Below are 17,240 nucleotides of genomic sequence, written 5' to 3' on the forward strand. Positions count from 1 at the left end.
TTTACCTACCTACAGAAAGAGCGTTAACGCTAGTTCATACATACATATTTAATTTGAGTTCTCTGTTCAAAATCAATGGTCAATTTTAATACTTTTTATTATAATCAAATAATCATTTATACGATTTTGAAATGACTACTCGTGCCTAAGAAGAAGTGTCTTTCTGAAGTTTTCACACATTTTTGATTTTCGGACGTTTTTTCGTTTTGGACCCCCAATGGTCTGCTGTAGTTGTCTGCTCTATGGCAGTCACAGACTCACAGAGGTTGAACACCTCACATGAAGACCACGGGAGATTTGAAGCCTTGAATATGTCCAGAAGTCTAACCACCGCGCCGATTGTCAATCTTTCCACAATATTACCTGCGTTAACTGTAATACATTCCTCTCAGATTACCTGATACTTCATTGCTCCTATGCATGCGTCGAGATTTTGAAACTGTTACCTAATAGGGATGGAAACTACTTGTAATTCGCACTGAAGCCAACTAAAAGAGACATTTCTCTGATCGGTTTAACAAGAATGCTTTGAGAAATAGATAATCTATTGGGAGATAAAGGGTGTCCTGTCTCGCACACCCCTACGTTCGTAATATGCTAGTCGTGGCGGTTAGATTTCCTGTTTCTTGAAACACCCTGTATTGCTTCCTAGTAAGCATCATGTTACCTTGGTATTATTGAATATTATGAGGATTATCTCAGGATAAATTTACAGAACAGGGCCACACTTGTTACTCAGTGTATAGAAAACTATTGGACCTCAAAGTACATTACTAACATTACTCTAGCAGTCTAGCTGTAAGGCTTGTCGTTGGAAAAGTAGACGCACGACTTTTTTTTGTAATTTTATTTTCATTTTTATATTATTTTATTACTCTTATTTTTGTAAAACACAAAATTTTATCAATAAGGAGGTGCTCTATTAAACTGTTGGTATACTGGAACAACTTGTTCTAAGCTGACAGTCTAAATAAAGCACTACTTATACATATACTTTTAGTTAGTGGCGCCTAGTCCTAGACTTCACAAAATGGTAAATGATAAATATATTTACCTAATTATTTACTCATCTATTTATTTGTTGAAGATGATGTCGCAACGTGACGGAAAAAACCCCTGGTTAAAAATAAATATCTTGATGAAAGTGCTTAGGGTTAATAAAAACTCTTGAATTAGTGGTGATGTCACTTCTAGGTGTAATCCAAGATGACCAGATTACCTTCTGATTTTTATTAAACTAGCCAGATTTGTCATTTTTTTTTTTTATTAGAATTTAATATTTTTTATTTGTATGCTCACTAGTCACATAGAAAATGATTGAAATTATTATGTACATTTTCCTTAAATTAAAACAGTGATGATTTGATGAACCAGAGAGCCTAAAATAGCTACAACATTATCCGTAAACTACGTTTTAAAAAGGAGGAAAAAATGCATACATTTTGGAACGCATGGAAAACTATGATTTTAAATAAGCTAGAGCTAGACAACCATTTTTTCAACAGTTTTGTAAAGTGACTGAAAGAAGAAATGCATTAGGTAATGAGCTGACCAATAAAAAATGTGCTTTGTAAAGTATTTCCTTAGTAGTCATTATTTTTGATAACGGTTTTATATGGGAAAGAATACAGTTCATTCAAAACAAAGAGGTTGATAATTAAGTGACATTGTCAACAAAATTGTGTCCATTGTGTAAATAATTAGAACACCCCCCATTAAATACAACGATGGTTTACCCGTCAGCCATGACCCAGTACAAAATGGTTATGTACTTCGAGTACCTAAACCATTTCATTAAAAGGCAATAGAGCAAATAGGAATTCTAAATTTGAAAATCGTTTAACATAAAAAAGGAAAAAGTGGGCGGGTAGAAGGAAAGAATATTCAGAAATTTTCATGCTGAAAATGTAATGTGAGAGAAAACAAAGGAAAATGGAAAACTCTATTGATTGGTCGGCGCTATTTTGGAGTTGTGGCTTTGTGTAAGGAAGGAGATGCCTTTTGAGGAAAACTGTTTAAGTGGAAAGGTGGACGAACAAAATTTCGCACGTTGTGTTTTTATTTTTGAAATTGACTTAGTAAACACGTTTGAAACTAAAGGAATTGAAAGAACTAATGCCAATTTGTAGTAAAAACGAGCGAAATTATACAAAACATCAATGAATACTTACACTTGAAAAATGAGACTGAAATACGGGCAAATTACGGATGATAATAAATCTGTCAATGACTGATTAGGAAATGGCAAAAGATGACACAATCCTTCCAATGAAGATAAAGTGTAGCCGAAATTTGTAAGTAATAGGTACGTGAAGCAATAGAATTACATCAGGGGAATTACGTAACCATGGAAGTAAATAAATTTAGTAAGTTTCATGCATGTAATTCGTAAAACAATAGATTTATGTTCCGAGACACAAAAATAAGGGGTGATAGTTTACTAAGGGCCAGGTCTAGAGTATATATACATCGGTACTTGAGCGGGAGCCCAAAGTAGGTACATTACAACATGAGACTGTATGCTGTATGGCCTGGGGGTAAATTATCAACAAACATTCCGTGAAAATTCCATCACAATTACATCTTTATAAATATAGGGGACAATAATTACAACTAATTATGGCTATTTATAAAAGGAATTGGCAGTGGACAGAGGATTACATGTGAAATCATAGAAATCTGCAATTGCAGCACGTTTGGCAACCATCTTCTATGATGATGGCGCTATACACGATGTAATAATGAACTTGAATAGTGCCTAATTAAATAACAGGTGTAAACAGGTATTAAACATTATAAATACTCCAGACTACATGATTTTCCAACCAAGAATAGGAACGGAAAAACTCGACTGGGGAATTTCCTCCTCGGCCGGAATTCAAACCCACAGCACCTCCGGGTGTCAATGCTCTTCTCGGCTACAGAGGCAGGCTTGAGTACCGGTTTCATCTATCCAAATGGTGGTGATACCAAATGCTCCGGCAAATAATTCAAAAGTGTAACATTATTTCATTTACCATTACCCATTACCTACAGTTGATATGGGGCTTCATAAATTGAACGACTAGAGGTCTCTATTCGTTGTTTATCTATACCTTATCCATTTGAATATGGCAGCAAGGAGTCATCGACCCAAAATGAAAGAACCAATCAGAATGCGAGAACTCCTTGCTGACAATGATTCTGGTTCAAACATAATTATTATTGGCAGAAACAGTAGCACTATGATACACATGGTGGAAATATTCCCAATATAAAACATGCAAAACGTGCTAAGGAAAGCTTGAGCTGGGAGCTTACTTGAACATATGGATAGGTATAACGTATGCTTACACGGTAATACGATACACAACTCTATAATATCCATATTAACGTGAAGACTTGATGCCTTTGGGTATAGAGTTTATATTAAATGATAATCATTCCAGTAAACATACCTATACATACTCGTATACCTGCATAGCATGTACTCGTAGCATGTCTCATGCCTAATACGAGCAATAAATTTCAAAGCTGATTGACTGTGATTTGGCAGTAAGCTGGGAAAAAAAGTGCGGCGAGGTAGGGTTCCAAGTTTTGCAGCATTACGTAAGATTTTGTTTTTCCACTGCAGCTTCCGCATGGTGGGGTAGCTATTTTCTAATGACCCATTTACATACAAGACACTATCTTTTAAGTTTTACTGTGGCGCCGATTGCTCCACCCTAAAACCTGTGCCCAGCGCGCCTAATGTAAACTAGACTACCACTCCGAGTAAAAACTTTCCTGGAAAATTACATCTATGTAACAAAGTTGGTATTTCCAGATGCAAAACTATGGGTTTGGATACCAGATCTACAGACAGACATAAAGTTTCAAGTTAGCAGACGGTCTGTAACAAGGGCGTAAAGTTTTACCTATGTTTGGTGCTTAAGCTTACCGCTTATTATAATGTGGGCTGCTGTAGGAAACCTATCAATCATTCCTGTACGTTTCCACAAAATTTTTACTACAAAACCTTGAGATTGAGTACTATAATTTGTCTTTGAAGCGAGATCAGAATCGGATCATTTTTTGCTAGACAGTGAACAAACTGCCGTGGGCGGAATTGAACCCGTGACCACCTCCGTGCAAGTCGTCTGGGTTACCGATAATGCTAGGAGAGTAGATACTGCATTGTACGTTTGTTGAACTAAATTTGCTGACATGTCTGCTTCAATAGTCTAATGTCCGGGCCCACTCTTTTAATCCAAAAATTTAAACCAAAGGATTGACCAAACCAGTACGGTAATCTTGATTTAAGCAACACCTGAAAGTTGAAGGATAAATGAGCAAAAACCTGAAGGATGAATGAGTTTTAAAGAGGAGGCCAGGAAAGTCCAAAAGGACTACACTAACAACCCTTATTCTTGAAGCATCAGATTTTAAATTTCCAAAGAAATGGCTGTCCTGTTCTCAGACAAAGAAGGATAGGTATTGATAATCATCAATAAATAATCTTCGGTCACGCCATAACCAGTGATGGTCATTGTTCCTTCAGCAAATCAGTGTAAAATCAACAATCTCAGTCCTAACCCAGAGACACGAATTATCATATTGCCAAATACAGAAATATTGTAACTTTGTAAGTGCAACTTGCATCGAGACCTTGGGTATTCCAAATGTGTCACTTTTTGCAAAAAATCTTCAATTTATTCTTTGTTTACTATCTTGCACTTGACCTTTCCAACGTATCAACCGTAAGCGAATCAAACGTCATCGTTGAAGACAAACGATTCGGTGGAGCAGTAATGTGCATTCAATTACAGTTGTAATTTGATATTAAATTTTTAACAAGTTTAATATTTTTCATATAAAGGGTGCATCTTGCTTGCATTTGTTTTGTTAATGTTGTAACCTTCTTCTACTTCTTGTCTCTTAGACAGAGCGGAAGTTCAAATTCCCTAGAATCCCTCCTTCCTCTTAGTTTTAGTGCCACGACATTTTTCTGTCAGCAAAAATATTCCGTGCACTTGTGACCATATAACTGAGAAATGAGAGGCCATTTTCAGAAGGAAAGACGTATCCGTTTGAAGGCTATTTGTTGCTCTCACTCCATTTTGAGCTTTACCTTATTATCATTGATGAATTTTAATATTGATCTTACTTAATTGTATCAAATAAATAAATTAAAATATATGCTGTCAATTTAGAAGAATAGATGAAACTGACAGAGGACGGACATTTCAAGGATAAAAGTCTCCTTTCTCGTCTCGAAGTTGTTAGGTTCCTGAAATCATAACCAATTGAAGAGGTATACTCGTATGTGCTACGTGGAAATGCTTGTAAAATGCCGCTTCTCGGTTGATACCCAGTGCTACATTTTATGACTTTAGCTGGACTCGAACCACCAACTTCCCAGAATACTCGAAATCCGAGGTCTATCGTGCTAATAATGCCTGGTAAGCAGTAGTAATCGGATTCAATCCTTGTCAATGTATAACCTTTCTCTCTCTCTCTCTCTCTCTTACTTTCTATTTTACTATAGCGTACGTAATTTTACTAAAGTACACGTAGGTACATAATGGGGTTTTGAGCCTAGGGTTCGGGATTTAGGAGCGAGGAAATCCTTTATAAGTTGCAGGTGATGACCTAACCCACTTACCCAGGGGTTAAACTCCCACTCACTTCAAGCTCATAGGGTGGACAAGAAGTATAAAATTCAAAGGCAACGAGAAGAACATTTATCAAAAGCTTCCGTTTTTCCATGACACCCAGTATTCGCGCTGCAAACATGCAGTTGTTTACACTTAACGGATAAAAATAATACAATTAGGATCGCTGTATGCATTGCAAGAATACAAAAAGTCTGAAAATATGTAACGTAAATTAAAAAAAAGCCCACAAGTGGCAATTTTGAATCCCTAGAGCTTCATTCATTCAGATCTCTCCTTGTGAATACCTATTTCAAATTGTATTTTTTTACATTCTACGTTCCAGGATAGTAAGAGTAAGAATCTTTTGAAACATGTTTTTTCTAACTTTAGGGACCTACGACCTACATGTTTGTATAAAATGTCTCTGGGTCCCCTGTACGACTATATCCGAAATATAAAGGTATGTCCACACATAGGCGACAGGCCGTCGATCGATGTCGACTGAACCGTCCACACTGCCTCGACAACATAGATTCACCTCGTCGATCAACGGATGAGGTCGAATATGTTTGGAGACGAGACACCTTAAAATCTCTATGTATACATACCTTAAAATCTCCTTAAAATCTCTATGTATACATACCTTAAAATCTCCTTAAAATCTCTATGTATACATACCTTAAAATCTCTATGTATACCTACATACCGTCCTACCTATATCTCTACATATAATGTGCTCTTCAAATACTTAAACTAGGCTATACGGATATTCGGTATATTTGAAAACTAAAATAGATAATCGCTGAGGAAAATTACAGTAATGTGCAACTGTGTGAACGATCTTATAAGGTTTCTCGTACGGTGAAGTTGTAAATTTACTCGTGTATTTTCTCTGTGCTATGTCGGAGCATGTCACAACAGATGGAGGGAATGTGAGGAATTTATCCCACCTTTGAATGAAAATCGGTTTCCCTTAGGCCAGTCACTCACCATCAGGTAGACCTGATGAGGTCCGCCTGTCAGGCCTACCTGATACTCGATAAGCATACACACTATCAGGTAGACCTGACAGGCGGACCTGATCAGGTGTACCTGTGAGGTATTAGTCTAAATTGTCTGTAAAATAGCTACCTCCGTGACTGAGTGGGTATCACACTCGGTTTGCACACTGGAGGTCCTGGGTTCCATTACCGATAGGGTCGAAGTTTATTTTACCCTGCCGGTAATCGTCCTTGGAATACGGGGTGCACTTAGCTTCATGAGGACAACTGAGTATCTACAGAGTAAAATGAAAAAATATAGATTTGATAGCATTAGATGCTCTTAGTAACTCTGTGATATCCACAATGAAGAGGCAAGAGGCTCTCAGCTTCACTACAGATATAATCGATGATTTAGATTTGAATAATCTGTTGGTTAAATAATAAGATCCCTTGATGATCCCATAGCATTACCAAGAAGAGAATAATCTAGCTTCTGTATTTCACAGAACCACAAGCGAGCAAAATTTGTTGCATCGACAAACAATGGTACCCTCATGTGATTCCCCGTTACCACCAAAGATGTGACATTATGTGATAAGCTTCGGCATAACACAATGAAAGACAAAGTTCACAGTAGGTACATACGATTTACCTACCACATAAATATGTTAACATCTTTTTTTATCGACTTCAAAGCAAAGCTTACATAGTCATTTCGATTTTCAAACTTGTCACTTTACGAGATTAACTTCTTGCCTCGACTGAAAGCATAAACCTGAGTAAACATTGGCGGACACCGCTTTCAGTCAAGTTGATTTCAAATTAAAAAGTTAGAATTACTTGGAAAAAAATCTTTCGAATAAAATACGAATTAGCTAAATAATTGAATGAAGAGAATTCGAAGTTTTAGATCGACGATTTTGCTTTAATTTGTCTCCTGAATGGTAAGTCGGATTTTGATGAAATTTTCCAAATGTGTTTAGCTCACAAAGAGAATTTTCTTATTTTGGGTCTCATTAGAGGGAGGTCTACAGTTTACTAAACATAGGTACCTAGTTCTGAAAAACGTCACTCGTATTTGGTATCTGAATGGGTCTGGGCACATCACATGCTGCTGATCAGGAAATTCCCACAAGAAAAAGCACCCATGAAGAAAACTGAGGAGCTGGTCGAAAATCCCGCCAGAAAAGGCGAAGACATAAAACCTCAAATTAGACCTTCGCAGTTTTTCCTCTCAATTAGTATAATAGGTACCTATTTATAGTCCTTTATTTACATTGTTGAAGTAGGAATTGTAGTCCCTTTTATCTCAACAGTATAGCACTGCTTTATTAAGTTGGAAAAAAAAACTCAAGATTAAGTCACCCCGTATTTTCTTCGTAAGTACAGTGAGGACTGAAGTGTCGGCAATTTTTTCAAACTGATGACTTACGACGTTATGATTCGACATACCTGCTCGCAGCTCATACATAGGGACCACACAGTAGGTAAATTTTCAAACTCAATAAGTACACTCGCATGATTTCCGATATCGTTTAACCCATGTGGGTATATTGGTTTGCTGATGGTTGCGGTGCAGCGGTGTGCAAAGTATACGGTTACAACCGCTATGGAAAGACAAGTAGGTGTCAGATCTGTTACCAGGATGAGTACGATCCGAGCTGACCCAACCTTTGAGTTAAGATCAGAAGAAGACCCAACAGATATTTATCCGATTTTTTCCAGTGTAATAAAATTAATACTTACATAGCAATAGGCACTTCAGAAATATTTGTATAGTCTAAGAAATCGTGAAAAGGCTTTTTGTTTCGCCACAGCTCATTTGGATTTATAGATTAGCTTACTTACTAAAACAGCTTTAGGTAGATTTACAAGTACGTACTTGATTGATATCCATGAATAATCCGGCCCTCACACCTCTGTGTACTTATTTCTTCCGCATGTCACCTCAAGGGTTAACATCAGAATACTTAGTGAAGTCATTGTTTCTTTGATAAGATAAAGAACTCTATCATATATCGGTATGTATAAATGATATCTTTACTATATTACACATTTTTCTACTCATCTATATTTGTTCAAGGTAGATAACCCATGAGACTGTAATTTTCATCTGACACGTTCGCGCAAAACTTCGCGATATCCGTGACCGAGTGCGTACTTCCGGAGGTCCTGGGTTCAATGCTTGGCAGAGTCATAGTTTTTTTTTTCTTTGGAACTCGTGGTCTCGTCGAATTGTAGACCCCATGTCACCCCATGCACTTAGCGTCGTCGCATCGCGTCGTGAGGACATTGGCATTTTGGGGCTTCAAATTTGGCCAAAGTTAATCAACCTATTAGGAACTTATGTGGTAAATTTTTTTGTTGTTCCTGGGATAAAAATCAGACATGCTTTACGTACGAATATACGTTTACGTACAGTGGTATTCTTTTTTTTTCTAAAGTTCTGGTATAGATATAGTTAGATTAGTCAGCAGATGATATCAGAATCAGTCCAATCTTTATAGTCATGAAATTGAGACCATCAAGTCGAATAAAAACATGCAATTTGAGATCTTCTTTGGTTTGAAGTAGGAGTTTAGGAGGAAAAAAAAAGTAGACAGCCTTGGCGGTGTAGACATGGGCTCTACAATTCTACATTGTAGAGACCACGTTTTCCCATCGCGATATTATCGGAGGCAATTAGATGTTTACGCAGAAGAATGCGAAAAATTTGAGTAAACGCCACATAATTGGGGCTTGACTCCTCGTTCTCGTGCCAATTTAATGATTGGCGTACGGTCATCAATTACTATCGTGCAAATAATAATTATCGTATACAATATAGAATACTGTAGTAAATACGTAATATCACGTGAAATCAGTGTTTCATTCAGTCTCTGTGATTGTAGGAGCCGATGTTCTCGGTTGGTTACAATATTATGACGATTATCTGAGTGTGAGGGAGGTGGATATGAATAGATTTTATTATTTAAAACTTGTTTTTATATTTCCGTATGATCTTCGATTGTCAATATTTTCCTGATAAAGTAAGTAACTACTGACAAATTACTTATCATGTATAGATCGGCCCGTGTTTTGTTGATTTGTCGCGTTTTGGACACGGCTGAGATTTTGCTCCAATTTTGAATTTCAAACAAATGAGAGTTGAGAATTCAGTTCATTTCAGTGGGTGTGTTGCACTGGCATTCTAGCAGCGTGTATTTCTGCATCCAGAAGAAAAGAGATTATAATTGAATCTTTAACAAAAACAAATAGTGGAGCTCCAAAATTAAACAATAAAAAAACATACAAAATGTTTAAAAAACACTTTGTGTAGTTCATAAATTAGGTTGACACATATTTTAATAATTTTTACGATAAAAAAATGTTTTAAAAATAACAAACTTCGTCCCATCATTACGCTGTTTCGCCACCTTATTCCTCTTGAAAATTTTCAAAGAACTTCTTGTTTGATGTTGAATAATGAGCTTAGCCCGTTGGAGTTCTCAAATTAAAACAGTATCCCAGTATATCTAATAGAGTAATTGACATTCTTCATAAAATACCTCTATCGTCCGTCGAAAGATGCCAAATAATGAGGGGCGAAGCTTAATGGATGTGTGCAAATCACTCGTGCACCATCACCTTGTGGGCTTCAATAAACAATTAGGTAACGTAATTACACACACGGTAAGTGGTTTAATGGGCTATCAGGAAGACAGCTGGTATATAAAAGGTGGGTTTATATCCTGTTATCTCACGCGTACAAATTAGATTACCATGGGCCCCACTGATAAGTGTCATTTTGTAACCAATGAAAGAAATTATGAAATAATCGCAGATGAGTTCACTATCACCGTAATGATAACAGCCTTGCTTGGATCTGTTGTGTGTTTAAGAGAAACCAAGGAACTTCCAAAATGTGACGTAAACGCCCAAACTTGTAATAAGTTTGAACATGTTACGAGGTGCGTGAAGTTAGGTACAACTTGTATCTGTATTAGTAAGACAATTGTTGTACCTATTAGCATCTTATGAACTAGTAATATGTCCTAGATCAAGGCTGTTACAACTACCCAAGAGACCTAACAACGACCGATGCGATGGTCGACCTGTTATTTTCGTCAGTTTTTTTTTTTTTTTTTTTTTTTTTTTTTTTTTTTTTGATTTGTGGGCCTTAAGGCCCGAACACCTTTAGGGCTACTTCAAAGGTGAAACACAACTTTGGTGTCAAGTTCGTTTACTTGACATTTGAGAACCAAAGACAGCATAATAATGGTAAGCAAGATCTACAACGCATATACTACCTATAGGTTCTTAAACATAGAAAATACTGGTTTCGATAAATTGATGAGGGAAAATCGATATGTACTTATATAACTTAAGTATAAAGAAACTGATTAGTGGGGGCTTGCAATCTCGAGCGATGGACTTTATCGTAATATTGTCCTTTTCTGCTGAGTTAAAATGAAATATAGTTTCCATCATGGTATATAATTACCATTTACTTACATACTCCTCTATACCAATAGCTCTAAATCATTTTTTACCTCAAGGACTCTTCATCCAACATATACACCACACACACACACACACACACACACACACACACACACACACACACACACACACACACTTTTTTTTATTATTATTTATCGATCATCAAATTTCTAGGGTGCGTCCGGCAAATATTTATTTTACTTCGCCATTTGTGGAATACGTACCTATACTACCTAACCAACAACTGAACTGATGTAGGTATATTGTAGGTACCTACTAGGGTACTAGGATACCAAAATTACCAACAAAAGACGCTTGACCGAAATTTGGAAGCACTAAGGCTAAAAATAGAATGGAGCGGAGAGAATAGCGCATTGAAGCGACGAGAGATGGAAGCGACTACCTCAAACCGCGTAGAACTGAGAACAGAAAGCTCTAAGCTCTTTGCTCTCAGCTCCAAACTGTTTTAGCTAACCTTTTGCACTCCAAGGCATGGCTACCATGCCAACAACAAAACCCCTGATCATCCCAATGTATCCCTTCTACTATTAGATCAATTGGGACTTCATAACTTGCACGGTTCGGTGGAAAGATCGCAGGTCATCATTTTTCCTTCCAAGGCTGAATGCACCTAGAAGCACGTGACTTGCCTGGTCGACTATGAAAAACACCGCACGTTTCTAATTTATGCGCGTATGAATGGCTTTTATTTACTTTTTAGTACTTTGTATGTTTAGTACTATTTAGCGTCAGACAATGTTGCATTAGAGTCCCAGGGTCACTCTAAGCGTTTCTGATTTCATACGATTTGGATGTTTCAGAGATATTCGTCATCAGTACCAATAAATAGGGAGTGTTCCCGCATTAATGTGATGAGTGCGATGTGTACAGCAAGGCTCAGTATTTCGGGACATGGGAAATGAAAAATTACAACAGCTGGCAGGTCCAAGGTTCCATCTTTTTAACTTCGAAATTATTCACTAGTTTTTTTAATCGCTTCAAAAAATTAAATCCTTTTTTACTTAGTCCCTAATATTTCAAGTGCTAGTACGTCGCATCTTGTCCCAGAGATTAGAACACGTTGCCTCGAAACATCACTTGAAACTTATTTAATGAGAAATTAGTGAATTACTTCCTACATACAAGGCTATTAATTGACTGAATGTTGAACGAGGAATTAATAATAATAATCTAGGTACATATATATTTATCAACGGAATGAACCTTTTGTAGTTCTTTTGTTCTTTACTGAATCAAATTCTTCATGTGCAGAAAGTAGGATCAAAAGTTTATCTGAGGAGCTGAAAAATCTTGACAATTTTGATGTTAAAGTTTCATCTTTAAATAGAAAATCTAATAGCTGATTCCAACCAAAACGAATTTTCTCGTACCTATGTATGTGACGCTAATTTTCTCAAATTTGGAATATTTATCAGAATATTTGGTAAAATAGAAAGTTCCAACGGGCGAGGTTAATGTCCTGGGAAGCATTTTTTTAACTCTTGAACCGTTATCCATTTCTAATAGGTATTCTAATACTTTTGTCTAAATTATTATATGCCATGAATAATGAATTCCAGTATTTGAATAGATTATGATGGACCAGATAAGACATTGTGAAATGTTAGTTGCACATTCTCCTTTTTTCTTTTCGTCGTCAGTATGATGCAAATCAGAAACATTTCAACAGGGAACCCTTTGACCTTTTATAATGACTTATCTCCTGTGAGACCATGCAATTATCTGGGACAGAAGGGACTCACTAAGTCTAAACAAATCCTGCCAGCTAAGACGTGAAAAGTCAGAAAGAGACCAAATCTGATTCCTGATTTGTTTCTAAACTCACTGGATTTTATCGAATTTACAACTGGTAGACAAGATAATTTTGTAATTATTGTGAAATTGTGATATAGGTAGTCAGCCAAAAAACAATAAAGACCACAATACTCGTAAACACCCAAGATATCAAGATTGACACCTACAACGCATAAAAAATTGTGACTCACACTCAACTGTTCATTTACATAGCTAAATCCCTTGTCATTGTAATAATTAGCTGAATTCCTCGTCATTGTAATAATTACTCTTTGTTTTCCCCTTCTTTTTAACACCATAAAAGTCCAATAAAATCTCCAAGAAAAATACACCAAGTGACTAACTGTAATAAACATGGGCATTAAAATTTGCTTGTCTGGCTCAATTGATGCGACTACTCCAATAAAACCAAGTAGACATAGCAGACACATAATTGCAATATTAAAATTACATGATTATAGGATTTTTATTCAATGACTAGACTAAGGAGACAAAAAAGATAAAAATAATAAAAACGTATTTAATATTTTCAAGTTGTTGTTTTTAATATTACACTGTTAATTCTGGACCAGTATCGAGTTTAGCATAGAAACAATTACAATAATAATTCCATCTTCATTCTGTTGGTCCAGTAAGATGAAAGAATTGAAGCAGTGCTGGGGTAGGTAGGACTAAAAAGAACAAATTTGAACGTGGTATTAGGAGTTTTCAAGATTTACGGGTTGGACAGATTTTGAACAATACAAAAATAGGCTTTGCTTATTTCTTTTGAAGAGAAAAGTGTCACAAAAAAAATAAATAAATAAATAAAAATCCCTTATGATAACATTTCTATTTTCTCATAATAATTAGGTAATATGATAAATTATTCAATTTAGTGATGATGCTTTACCTGGCAAACCGCCCAAAGGTATGCACAATTATTAAAAAAGAAACATCGTAAAAAAAGTGCTGTTGTTTTTATTATTAAAATTTTAATTCGCTTTACCAAGTACTGTGTATATACATGTGTCTGGATAAGTATTTGAGTTCTAAAAATATTGGACTATGAGTATTTTCAACCAGACAAACGGTGATTTCTTCCGCAATTTTCTAACTCCGACACTGGCATTGAATTAGAATTTAACTCCTTGAAATCATCTCATTTAAGATACTTATTTCTCGAGATAGTATCCCTAAAGACTTGAGCTAGTTGGTATTTTAAAGACGTTCTAATCTCGACGTTCTAACCCGGCTTTTATGGGTCCAGAATCTAACCTAAAACAAGCTAATCCCAAATATTCACAATCGAAGACATCAGAAATTCTGATTCAGAATACCACAATATAGGTGCTGGGTACAGTTAGGAAATCCTACCTCGCGACAAACATCGGATGCGGAAAGGGTTTTCCTTATAGTAAGTTCTAAACAGTATGGGTTATGGGCCAAATGTCACGTCAAATTGAATTTACTGGCGATGATATGATGATAAGATGGTTGAAATAATTACCAGAACCAGCTACCAGCTTATGCTAATGATGTCATCAATAGGTACTTTATGACTGAAATAGCCTCGATAAGTGTCTGTACTATCTACTGACTCGTATGTTCTTAAATTAGATAGGAGTTACCTACTGTAATGTTGCCAGTGCTAGTAAGCTTCCTAAATAATTGTGGGTAGTTTATCCGACTGTGGGGGCACCAACTTGTATGCTGCTACTCGTAATCGGGGTTAAAGCAATCTTGCCGTTCTGCTGGAATTCGAACCGGCTTGGCTCCCTAAACACATTGATTGTCCTCCGGAACCTACCGAGGGGGAAAGCAGCCCGAAATAGAGATAAGTAACATTCGAGATTGTAACTCCTCAATAAACCACCTGGGTACGTCACTTTTCCTGATATTAACTATCTTTGGTTATCGGACAGAGGAGAGGTTATAAACAATATCGAAAATGTCATGGGAGGAGAACCTCCATGTGGATTTGCAGCGGAGAAAACCACAAAAAGAGAAGAACCGGAAGATAACCATAGGAAAAAGGGGAGAGTAGAAGACAATGGGAAAATTTTCGTGACTGAAAGTTTTTTCAAATAACCATTTAATTGTCGGCACAAATCGCGCTGCTAAAACTCCCCACTGCTTCAAAGATTTAAATGAAGATACTTCTTGACTTCTCATCAAGGAGTCATCAGCTTCATTTACACTCAGTTTGCATTCCGTCTCACAGAGACATGGGAATCATTATATTTTTTATACGTTTTAGTGGCGGATGTGTGAAATTTAGCGGTGTACAGAAGGGAACTTGGTGTCTTGTGTGTAAGAGGTTGTTGATTTGAGTCCTATCCGATGAAATTTCCACGATCGAAACAGCATGGACAATTCTAACCAAAATCGAAATCCCTCTGAGATGTTTCATTTTTGACACACATACCTAAAACCGTGTCCTATAAACCGTCCGTCGTCCTCACCAAGAGGGCGAGAAATGAGATTTCTTTTGTCTTTTTTCTGACCTTTTGCCTGACAAAATCCAAAGTTGTTTGTTTACCTACCTTGAACAAGATCAATAAGTCAAGGAAGAAAAAGAATGGTAAATTTAAATACTTCAAAGCATGACAAGGAAAAAAGGAAGCCGAGGATTAGATGGAAAAAGGGAGAGGGATTTACGAGAAGGAGAGAGATTGGGAATCTTTAAAATCTTTCCCGCATCATTAACTTGGAAGATCTGGCACATCCACCAATATTGGTGGAGATGCCAAAACTACAACTCTCATTGCAATGTTGATGTTGGACTTTGTATGCAAAAACAGTATGCGTAAAATTCTATGAAATTACGCACGTAAAATTCTAATGGTAAAAATAATTTATGGGTAGATGGTTGCGAGTGCCCAAGTTTTTAGAAGTTAATGGACTGTGCACACTGTGCATTGAAAAGAGTATTCAGTCCATTTTTTTTTTTTTTTTTTTTTTTTCATGGAAGTGTGACTCACTGAAAGTTTGAAATCTTGAACTGTGCTAAGCAAAACCACATTGCCGCCTATGTTAGTGAGAAGCTTGTAGTTATGCTGTCCTCACGAATATTGCATTCTAGTACGGATTTAAATCTGAACAAGAAATAATAGAGTTCTTAGATTTTTTATTAGAAGATAACCAATGGGCAAGGTTAATGCCTGATGCATATTTTCTAGCTTACCACTTGTTAAACCTCAGGTACTGCTTGTGGCAAAAAAATCTCCGACAAATGCGGACAAAAGGCAAATCCGTTAGCGTTTTTGGTTGCTTGCGCTCTCTGGCAACTGGTAAGATTCAAGCAGAAGGTACTTTAGTTTACAACCAAATCACCCTCTTTTCCTCCTCCACTCCAAGTAGAATTAGCACGCCATTAGCCAAGTACTTGGAGTTCGATTCCCAGCGGGGTTCGATTCCTAGCGGGGTCGAAGTTTTTTCGGCTCTGGGATTGGATTTCACAAATCACCCTTTTTTGATTCTACTAAAAAGTTCGAGCATGGAAAACACTCTTTCTACAATACCTACGTATACATAATTACATATCCACTCTAAATCAGTAATAAAACTCGGAAAAGAAGGGGGGAAAAATCGAGTAAAATTGGATCGGTTTTGAGTTTGTGCTGTGCCCTATCTCGACAGATCGATCTCAAAGTATAAAATGTATTTAATTTGCCTTGGGCAAATCGACACAGTATGGGGATGGCGCTCGATCGATATTGTTTACAGATCTTAACGCGGGCCAAATTACTTGTCTTCAGACCTGACAAAGAGTTGTTCAGATTTTTTCCTTGGTTTATTAGGTAGGTATTATGTTTAATACCTACCTAATAGTTGGATATTGTTTGCTCTTCTACCGGTGTAAAATTTAGCCCCTTAAGAATGCAGAAGGCTGTCTCAGGCTACAGAATGCACCGGGTGGATCACCGAAGCAACATTGTGCGTGGTTAGTACCTGGACGGGTGACCGTCTGGGAAATAATGTACTGCTGAATTGAGACGGACTACTGATGTCTTTATTGAGACGGACTCTGTCTCATGAGGACAATATTGAACAGTTTGAATTTCAACCACCTTACTTACCATTTCTATCCCGATTAGTCTTGACAGTGGTTGTCCCAACAAAAAAGTCAAATAAGTCTAATTGAGGGAAACGTAGGTACCCACAATCTTAAGTGCCTATTGGTGGGAATCTTTTCCTTGTGCATTGATATCTAAATTTGAGCTCCTCATGTACAAAGATAAATATCTACCTACTTAGATAATCTTAGATTACTTCCTGTCGTGGAAAGGTGACAGAAATTATCAGACCAAAAACATCCTCTTTTGATAGCTTATTAATAGCCATGGTGTGAAAAAAAAAAACT

General features: G+C 36.7%; 1 long non-coding RNA gene across 1 annotated transcript; it reads left to right on the plus strand.

The window, feature by feature from the left end:
- Window positions 1-6,507: 6,507 nt before the first annotated feature.
- LOC113466016 lies at window positions 6,508-15,800 on the plus strand. Its single transcript, XR_003390562.1, has 3 exons — window positions 6,508-6,625; window positions 6,715-9,627; window positions 11,902-15,800. It is a non-coding gene; the product is annotated as an uncharacterized LOC113466016 (long non-coding RNA).
- The last annotated feature ends 1,440 nt before the right edge of the window (window positions 15,801-17,240 follow it).

Source organism: Diaphorina citri, unplaced genomic scaffold, assembly GCF_000475195.1.
Source record: "Diaphorina citri unplaced genomic scaffold, Diaci psyllid genome assembly version 1.1 scaffold197, whole genome shotgun sequence".
NCBI classification, from domain to species: Eukaryota; Metazoa; Arthropoda; class Insecta; order Hemiptera; family Psyllidae; genus Diaphorina; species Diaphorina citri.